Source organism: Oncorhynchus clarkii, chromosome 22 (assembly GCF_045791955.1).
Source record: "Oncorhynchus clarkii lewisi isolate Uvic-CL-2024 chromosome 22, UVic_Ocla_1.0, whole genome shotgun sequence".
Lineage (NCBI taxonomy): Eukaryota > Metazoa > Chordata > Actinopteri > Salmoniformes > Salmonidae > Oncorhynchus > Oncorhynchus clarkii.
In genome coordinates, this window is record NC_092168.1 from 23,953,434 (window position 1) to 23,962,697 (window position 9,264).

A 9,264-nucleotide genomic window follows, 5' to 3' on the forward strand; every position below is an offset into this window, starting at 1 on the left:
CCTTCCTGTTCAAACGAACACAGCTCAAAAACCACAGGGAATCTGGGAATAATATGTACATCCTGGTTAGAGGTCAATTTGTAGAACACAGTTAACTACATTCTGATATGTTGCATTTGAATTCAAGTGGGTCGCCAATGTGGTAAGTGTAACACAACACTTTTTCTGTTAATCACACGCTGTTAAACACACGCTGAAATCATTAGAACAGGGGGCAAACCTTTGGGGTGTAGCGCTGTTTAAACTAAAACTATTCCAAGGCCACACGGAAACGTGGAATAATTTACAGGCCTACATGGTTGGTTAGATGAGAACTTGTAGAAGAAGGCTTATGTATATTTTGGAATGTCAGATGTTGATTTCCGGAGGAATCCATCGCGGAATAGGTAACGAACCACTTGTTCTGTTAGTTCATTTAATCGAATCAAGATGTGTCATATGATATCAACAGTGACAATGGTTGGCTGCTATTTAAGTGATAACTTGACTGTACAATCCATGTCTTGGGGGTGTGTGGCCAGCGATTTATATAGATTGACCCCCCTGTGCCATTTAATTTACTCATTAGTGGTTCTAAGTCCTGCGCATCCCAGAGTGTGTGACAAAATCAACTGTTGTGTAATTACACTAAGTTTTATTGGGTGAAAATGCAAGCTTGTGTAAGGTATTAACTCATACTGTCAACATTTGGGAAATTAGCCAATATATAATAATTGAATATGACAAAATAATTAAACATGTCAGTTTAAGATGATAGTTTCTGAGTGGGCAACATATACTATTACAACAATGACATCTACACACTGCGGCCAGTTTATTAGGTACATCCATCTAGTGGGTCTCCAGTACTAGATTGCCTCCAGAACAGCATGAATTCTTTGGGGCATGGAAACATTTCTCAATTGGTATAAATCAAATTAAATTGTATTTGTCACATACAGGTGTTTAGTAGATGTTATTGCGGGTGTAGCGAAATGCTTGTGTTTCTAGCTCCAACAGTGCAGTAATATCTAACAAGTAATATCTAACAATACACACAATCTAAAGTAAAGGAATGGAATTTAGAATAAATCAATATTTGGAAGAGCAATGTCAGAGCGGCATAGACTAAGATACAGTAGAATAGGACAGAATACAGTATTTACATATGAGATGAGTAATGCAAAATATGTAAACATTATTAAAGTGACTAGTGTTCCAATTATTAAAGCGGCCAGTGATTTCAAGTCCATGTATATAGGGCAGCAGCCTGTAATTTGCTAGTGATGGCTATTTAACAGTCTGATGGCCTTGCGATAGAAGCTGTTTTTCAGTCTCTCGGTCCCGGCTTTGATGCACCTGTACTGGTCACACCTTCTGGATGATAGCGGGGTGAACAGGCAGTGGCTCGGGTGGTTATTGTCCTTGATGATCTCTTCGGCCTTCCTGTGACATCGGGTGCTGTAGGTGTCCTGAATGTGCCCACTGGAGCCGGTTCTTGTTGTTTTTAGCTGATAGGAGTGGAACCCGGTGTGGTCCTCCTCTACAATAGCCCATCCGTGACAGGGTCCGACGAGTTGTGCATTCTGAGATTATTTGCCTGTTTGTGGCCCACCTGTTAGATTGCACGATTCTTATTAGACCTCTCATCAACGAGCTGTTTTCCCCCACAGGGCTGACACTGGATGTTTTTTGTTTGTCGCACCAATCTCGGTAAACCCTAGACACAGTCGCTGTGAAAATCTCAGGAGGGTGGCCTGTTCTGAGATACTGGAACCGGCGTGCCTGGCATCGATGATCATACCACGCTCAAAGTCACTTAGGTCACTCGTTTTGCCCATTCTAACATTCTATCGAAAACTAACTGAATTCCTCTATGCCAGTCTGCCTGCTTTATACAGTAAAACCACGGCCACATGACTTACAGTCTGTAGGAGCGAACCTTTTGTGAAAGGGCTGGTGTACCTAATAAACTGTCAATGGTGTATTCCTCACTCATTTAACCATTTAGAGAGTTAAATGCTCTTAAACACAATTTAACCGGGTGCTCTAGACTGAAGCCTCCATCGTGTATGTGCAGCAGCCGGAACATTTAAAGTCCCTAGACTTATTATTTTATTTGAAACATCCTATTACACATTTTTGAGTTTTGAGAAAGTCCCCGCATATACTTCACATCAACGTCTATTCCACGTTGATTCAATGTCATTTCATTGAAATGGCGTGGAAACAACGTTGATTCAACCAGTGTGTGCCCAGTGGGCCATGGCTTAATCAATATGGAGATATTTGGAAATATAATATCCCCTGAATCAAATGTATTTTTGCGTTAAATTCTTGGCTGCGAATGTGATGGAACTGTCTGTGAATCAGATAGGCCTACTGTGTGATTCAATTACGTTCAAATCATCAACGCTGTTGCTATGCTTCAAATTAAATGTTTAATGCCGGATTTCTATATAAAACGCACACAAGACGGTACTACATCTAGTTGGTGGTACAGTAACCGAAAAAGGTTGGGAACCACTGGCCTAGCCCACGTCTTGCATGTAGATCCAAACAGTGCGTAATTTAGAATTTTATGGTTCGGTGGAAAATGAATGTTATTTTGAGCGGTGTAATACAAATAACGCAACATACACACCCCCCTCGAACTGCCCGCTCAGTGTCTGTAGGATTTCGTCAGCAATAGGCGATAACATCTAAAAACAAAACGGGCCCGCTTGATCAAGATGGGGCCTACTTAGACGAAAAGACTGGCTGGCCAAGTCTCATCGTCAACATCCTCTCCCAAAATTATAATTCGGTGAGGTCATGAACATAGGCCAAATAAATAATCCACCTTGCACAAAAGCAACATTATTCGAATTCAAATATCACACTCTAGTTCAGACCAAGGATAGACCGGGATGGTTGACACACTTAATTCTGTATTCATTTGTTCCCCATTCAATGAAAGAAGAATAGTATCTCACATCACTCTATTTATCGTCTTAGGCACTCACGCTGTGGGTGCTATACGGGGGTAGTGACACGTCTCTCTGCGGGGAAGTGATCCGTGTGCTCGGGGCCTCCGCGGAACTAAAAGCTCTGTGAAACAGAGAGAAAAAAGGCCTCTCCCGTTTCAGCGCGATGTCCCATGAGGCCTGGACGGAGGCTCAGCTTCAATCAAACCATGACAGCTCCTCCGGGAGGCGTACAGCACACCGAAACTCGATCTCCCCCATCTCTCTGCCATGCCTTCACTTTTGTTCACAGGCACCTCGCATGAGCAGCCAAGAGCGCAGCGGTGGTGTTGGGACTGTTGTTGTATTCAGTGGAAGAACACAAACAACAACAAGTGACATTAGCTTAAAATGGGAGGGCTGAAGCTTTGTCTCAGCAACGCTGTAAGCAGAAAACATGGCCTATATTCGGGGCTACAATCAATCGCTAGACAACAACATAATGACATGGGGATATACCAACACAAGCTCCAAAGAAAAATACATGCCTTGCCATACCTGCAGCAAAGATATACTGTGAATCATAAAAACATAACGGTTCATTTTTAATAGGTCATACTGTCATTGTTTCTCACTTCCCATACAGAAGGATTACTGTCCATTTCACCATATCGAACCAAAGTCAGGTGACACAGACATGGTCGCCCACATGGCCACAGAGAATTATATTGACATATTAGCGCATGGATTCCCCCTCGTAGATCCATTGATTTCAGCCGATTACAAAATGGCCCAACAGCGTTTAATGGGTTTAGAATGGAGGCGGTGAGATTGTTCCTGTGCGACGCAGATTATCATCTCCATGCCGCCCCACGGGGAGCCTAGAGACGCTGTCACAAATACCAGATCCATCAAACGGCAGGACAATAGCCTGCCAGGCTCCGGGTAGATAGGCACAGATCGAGGATCAGGGTAGGCTTTACCCTCCCGATCCAATCATTTAAGGGGATAAACACAAAATTGACTTAAGATCAGTGTCTGTGCAATGTTCTTCCTGCTCCATTTATAAAGTCCCCGACCTGCCCATATAGACATGGTGGTATAGTGTATGGAGATCGTAACTCGAGCACAACGAGAGGAAACAATGACCTTGCTACACGTGATGGCGAGCCATTCAATGAAATAACGTGTTGCACGTTATAGCAGGCTAATCTACTGCATCGTCAGGGGGGAATTATGGGGCCTCTCATTTTCTTATTTCTTTCATGTCTAGTCCCCCCCCCCCCCCCCCCCCCCCCCCCCAACCCCACCACGTCCCTCTTGCTCTCTCTCTCGTGCGTAATTTTGACCTCTGGGCGCGAACGGACACCTGGAGAATGAATCAGCACGGCTGACCTCATCCCACGAGCATAGTAGGCAATGAGGCGCTAAACAGTCCAATGGGATGCTATAAAATAAAATGCAACCAGAATGAGCTGTTTTAGGCTTTATGAAGTATAGTAGCCCGAGGTGGAATCAACTCTGTGAGATTGAAAGTCCAATTATAGGTCTGCTGATTAAACGTTAGCCTATGCACTATACACAGCTTTAGAAAGAAGCGGGTCGTTTACTCTGGGCCATTCAGACACTCTTATCCACTCTTTCAATAATTGCACAAAAAAGGATACAACAACCACATAATGCGTACAACTTGAATAAATAAAAAACGTTATGAAACGGGTCACTCACGAACAATCACAATAAAGATGCTAAGTGAAGTGCGCATCATTACGCATAGCCATCTAGCATAGACCTACAGTGGCATTGTCCAACAAATCGATAAGTTCTTGGCTAAATATGGATACCTCCCACTGTTCCCATATGCTGTGTGTGTGTGTGTGTGTGCGCGCTCTGTGCTGTGCGCGAGGCCACTGAAGGCTTGGAGGAAGGCAAACAAAACCAAAAAGCCAAGATGCAACTTGTCAAGATATAGTCTATATGGAAATGTGGATATCGGAAACAGAATACCTTCCACTGGGCACAGACGTCAGTTCAATGTCCAGTTCTGATTTGCATTTGGTTGAGTCATCAACTAACGGTAATTTAACGTGAAAAAAACCAAACAAGTCACCCATTAGATTTAGCTGGAAAAAAATCCTAAATTTAATGTTTTGGTTGAAATGACATGGAAACTACGTTGATTCAACCAGTTTTTGACCCGTTGGCTGCTTCATTTGATTTATCTTGTATAGGGGTAAAATAATCTCTCTATAGCCATCTCAAATGTTATTTACATTGGGAAAGCACACCCTTCTCTTCCTTCTACTATGAGTCCGTTTGCACAGACCAAAACCTTCTCTATCCAAATAAACCACATGATTTCCCCACTTTCAGGGTACTTACTATCATTGCTGAGTCATGTCATGGGACAATCGCAACGCAAGCTCTCACTTTGACTTTGGTCCTCTGCCTATCTGAAGTGATCACTTATCTGCCACAATGACTAGGGGGCAAACACTATGTCATAAATCACGGTTTCCCCCTATACCAGCGCAAGGCGGTTGGGGAAAGAGTAGGCCATGCCCCGTGTAATCTCCTTCCCAGCCGTGCGTAGTAGACCTATGACATAAGCTCAGGCAAGCGAAGTAGCCTATATGTATATTTAAGTACAAGGCTAAACAGGGTGTGGGTGTTTGTGTATATGCTGGTGTATTTGAAGCGGCGTTTGTATACCAGAGAGACGATTTGGTCGACTCCAATATTCTAGAACCGTAATTCTAGAACGCTAACTAATATCATTGAGCTGCAACCAATGGAGACATCGATCGCGCCCCAATTAGTGTTCTATCACTGGCCCGAGGTCACACACGCCTCATGCGCGGCGAAAAACCATGCAGTCATTGCGAGAAACCCTGGCATACGGCAGTGGCTGCGTGTGGAGCTAGTACATGTGCATGAGTGACAATATACCTCTATATGGAAGAAAACTATCTCCCAAAAAGTTAAGGAATTTGCTGGTGCACGGTGGTGATTTAAGACTGAAACTGCCAGGCAGGCAGAAAGCCCTGTAGCCTGTATCCCAGATCGGGTTCAAATGACAGAGAGAGATGGAGTGTGTTGAACTGTGTTGAACCGTGTGTAAACGGAACAATCCCCTCCTCTTGGCAGGGCGAGGCTGGATTCCGTAACCTTGTTTAGGGCGCGTACACGCACACAGTGAGAACACTTAGATCGATCTGGTAAAGAAAATAAGGTTTATTTAGTAGCCTAGCCTACTTCAGTCTTATCAGTCACTTTCCATCCAACCGTTCTCGGAACCGTTCGTTGACGGGGAAGCGTCGTCCTGTATGACTTACCGACTCATCGCTCTCCGGGTTGACAGGACGGTCCCGGTCGCCAAGCACAGGGCCGAATGACTAACTAAACCCATGTTATTTATCAACCACATGCCACTGCCCCGCCGAAACACACAAAGACCACCCTATGCGCTATTCTTAGAAGTTGCCGTTCCTCTTTCTCCCCCTTCTCGCTCTCTCACGCACGCACAGACACCGAGATAAAAATCCCTCCGAACCCGTATAGTAGAACTTTACACAATTCTCTTCCAGGCTTCGAAAGCTTACACTTCTGGGTTGACAGAGTCAGGTTGGAGAAAATCTATTTATGTCGTTGTGGTGTTGATAGGATACCCACAATAGGCTATCCTCTCATAGGAGGGGGGAGATCACGGTTTATAACCATTCAACAGTGGCAGAACGAATACAAGACCCACCAAAACCAAACGTCTTTATTACCCAAATATTTGTCTTACCTGGTCAATATCCTCTATTTCCAACTTTCCTTTTCCCGTTTTACCAAGTTGTTCACGGCTCTGAGCAAATATTCATGCGTGGAGGTTACGATTCCGTTATAAAATCATAGACATCTCGGGCCAGTGAATATTCAAACCGTTGGATATAAATATTCAGAAGTGTGTCTAACGGGTTATTTACTTGTCAGACAATTAAACCATATGTTATAGTGTTTCCTTTACACTCGCACAACACTTTTTCACAGTGAAATGTCAATATGTTTACAGACGAGAGAAAAACCGTCAAAATCGACTTAGTGTGACAAATCCCTAGAAATAAGGTTTCCAATCATCCTTTATAGAACGTCCCAGTGGCTGGTAACGTACAGTTTAGCAGTGCGCAAGGATACAGGTGGTAAGGTCCGCGGACTCCAGAAATGCATTCAGCTCGGTCGTATCTCGCAGCGCCATGTTGGGTTTTATCAGAGCATGCCGTTTCAAAGCTCTTACTTCCAATCTCGTCAATCCCAGTCTATTCCGAAAATATACTATTTATCTCAGTCGATATCGGGAAAAAAGGTCGGGAATGTATATCTTTCCGTAGTTTTTCTCTGAAAGTTCCTGGTAGCTCCTTTCGTGCCGAGTTGCTGAAGACGCCGAACAGGGCAAGCGGAGCGGAGTGGATTGCTGTACCGCGAGCGGCTCTCTCAATCGCGCAGACTCTACCCAGAAGGCCAGTCGGGAGACCGCAATTACCATAAACCTCCTGCACATACACGGCGCGCTGGGGCGGGCGTGTAAAACAAAACACTAGCGAGAAGAGGGGGAGGGTGGCAGTGAACGGTAAAAGGGGAAAACATAAATGAAGGGTAGAAATTGACTGGGGGATGACGCCGTAGCTTAACGGGAGGCTCAGGCAGAGAGAGCGAGAGAGTGGGATAAGGAAAGTGAAGAGGTAAAGTAGGATTATGACAGAGAGAGGGAAGTGGAAAAAATAAGGGAGGGAGAGAATCTGCTCGTCCAAGTTCAATGAAGGGCCGTTTATTCTAGAACTTGAAGAAAAGCATCCAATGTAAAGCCTCCACACCTCAGCCGCTGAGTCAGACCCTCAGGGGCCTATGTTGATAGTGTGTGTGTGTGTGTGTGTGTGTGTGTGTGTGTGTGTGTGTGTGTGTGTGTGTGTGTGTCTGTGTCTGTGTCTGTGTCTGTGTCTGTGTCTGTGTGTCTGACACCGTGGGTATCAAGACAGTAAACACAGTGAACTAGATGGGCAGACTTCCCGAGTACCAGCCCAATGTACAGAAGTTTGGGCTTTACACAATTACCCAAACATTGTCTCACAATTCAAATATGTCACACCATCCAAACATATTGACAGGGGATGGCCAAGGACACTGGTTTTACAGCATATCTATTTTTCTCTGTACATTTTTGGGTTCAATATTGCATGTTGCAAAGTCATGCCAGGCAGTGAGTGAGAAGTGTGATGAGGAAGAGAGGATGAGAGAGTGACCCAGAAAGAGAGAAAAGAGGGGAGGGAGAGAGACAGACCCAGAAAGAGGAAGTGGGAAGGCAGACGTTCTGTTGGTTGCTCAAGGCTGAGATGAATCTGTTAGGTCTGTGTGTAAGAGGAGGAGGCTAGGGATATCCAGCCTAGCCGGAGGTGTGGTGTGTGTGTTCTTGGAGTGTGTGGGTGTGTGAGGGAGAGCGAGAGAGAGGAAGGGTTAGGGAGGTGGGAGGGGAGAAGAGGCCAGGGAGGAGAGTTGGCAGGGGAAGGTCTGGGTGCATTTTATGCAGCTGCTGAGAGTATGAGCTGAAAAAGCAGTGCCTGACACACACACTCTCTCTCTCAAACACACGCATTGAAAAAACATACAAATTAGTCCTTGAAGGCAAACTGTCAGGTGAGAATTTTCCTAAAACTAGCCCACTGAAGTCAGAGAGAGAAGCAGAGGCAGGGACAGGAGAGAGGGAACCAGATAAGACAGACAGAGAAAGAGAAAAGAGAGAGGAAGAAAGAGAGAATGCAAAATGAGAGGAGATGAAAGAGGGGCTGAGTGCTGCATTATTCTGCTCTGAAATCAGAGAGCTGTCGGCCCCAAGGGATTTGCACACACACACGAGCGCGCGCTATTAGCATGAGAGTGGGTGGCGAATCCTGAAAAGCCTGGGCTGGGGAAGGGTTGCTGTAGTGTAGTGAGGGTATGGAAGGTGAATCAGGGAAGGGAGTGATAGAGATGCACAGATCAAAAACAGGTTTTGTTTCTATTTTTTTTAAATATAAAAACAGTTCACACTAAACTCAGGTCGTGAAGAATACTTTGTCTATTTTCTTTCAGAGAACTGAAATGTGTCATTTTGCATTCAACCAAACCCTCTGAGCCTTGTGACATGGCAAGGAAAAACAACCTTTTATGGTAGGGGAAAATGTCCTAATATTGTCATAAACATATAACAAATGGCATATTTCAGACTTTTAGTGATAGTTATCGACCTACTTAAGTGCAACCAGGAAAAGGCCACCTGATGGAGTGTCCATCTGACAAAGGCTGGTAATGTTGTCACTGGCCT

General features: G+C 44.6%; 1 protein-coding gene across 3 annotated transcripts in view; it reads right to left on the minus strand.

The window, feature by feature from the left end:
• The window catches only part of LOC139380656 (BCL-6 corepressor-like), a 91,369-nt gene extending 83,967 nt beyond the window's left edge, over positions 1 to 7,402 (minus strand). For 2 of the 3 annotated variants that reach the window (XM_071123557.1, XM_071123556.1), the window contains exon 1: positions 6,715 to 6,878. The gene's annotated coding sequence lies outside the window, so the exon portion shown is untranslated. Of the gene's footprint in view, positions 1 to 6,714 lie in introns of all 3 variants that reach the window. The other variant, XM_071123558.1, reaches the window with a different exon arrangement.
• Between the last annotated feature and the right edge of the window lie 1,862 nt (positions 7,403 to 9,264).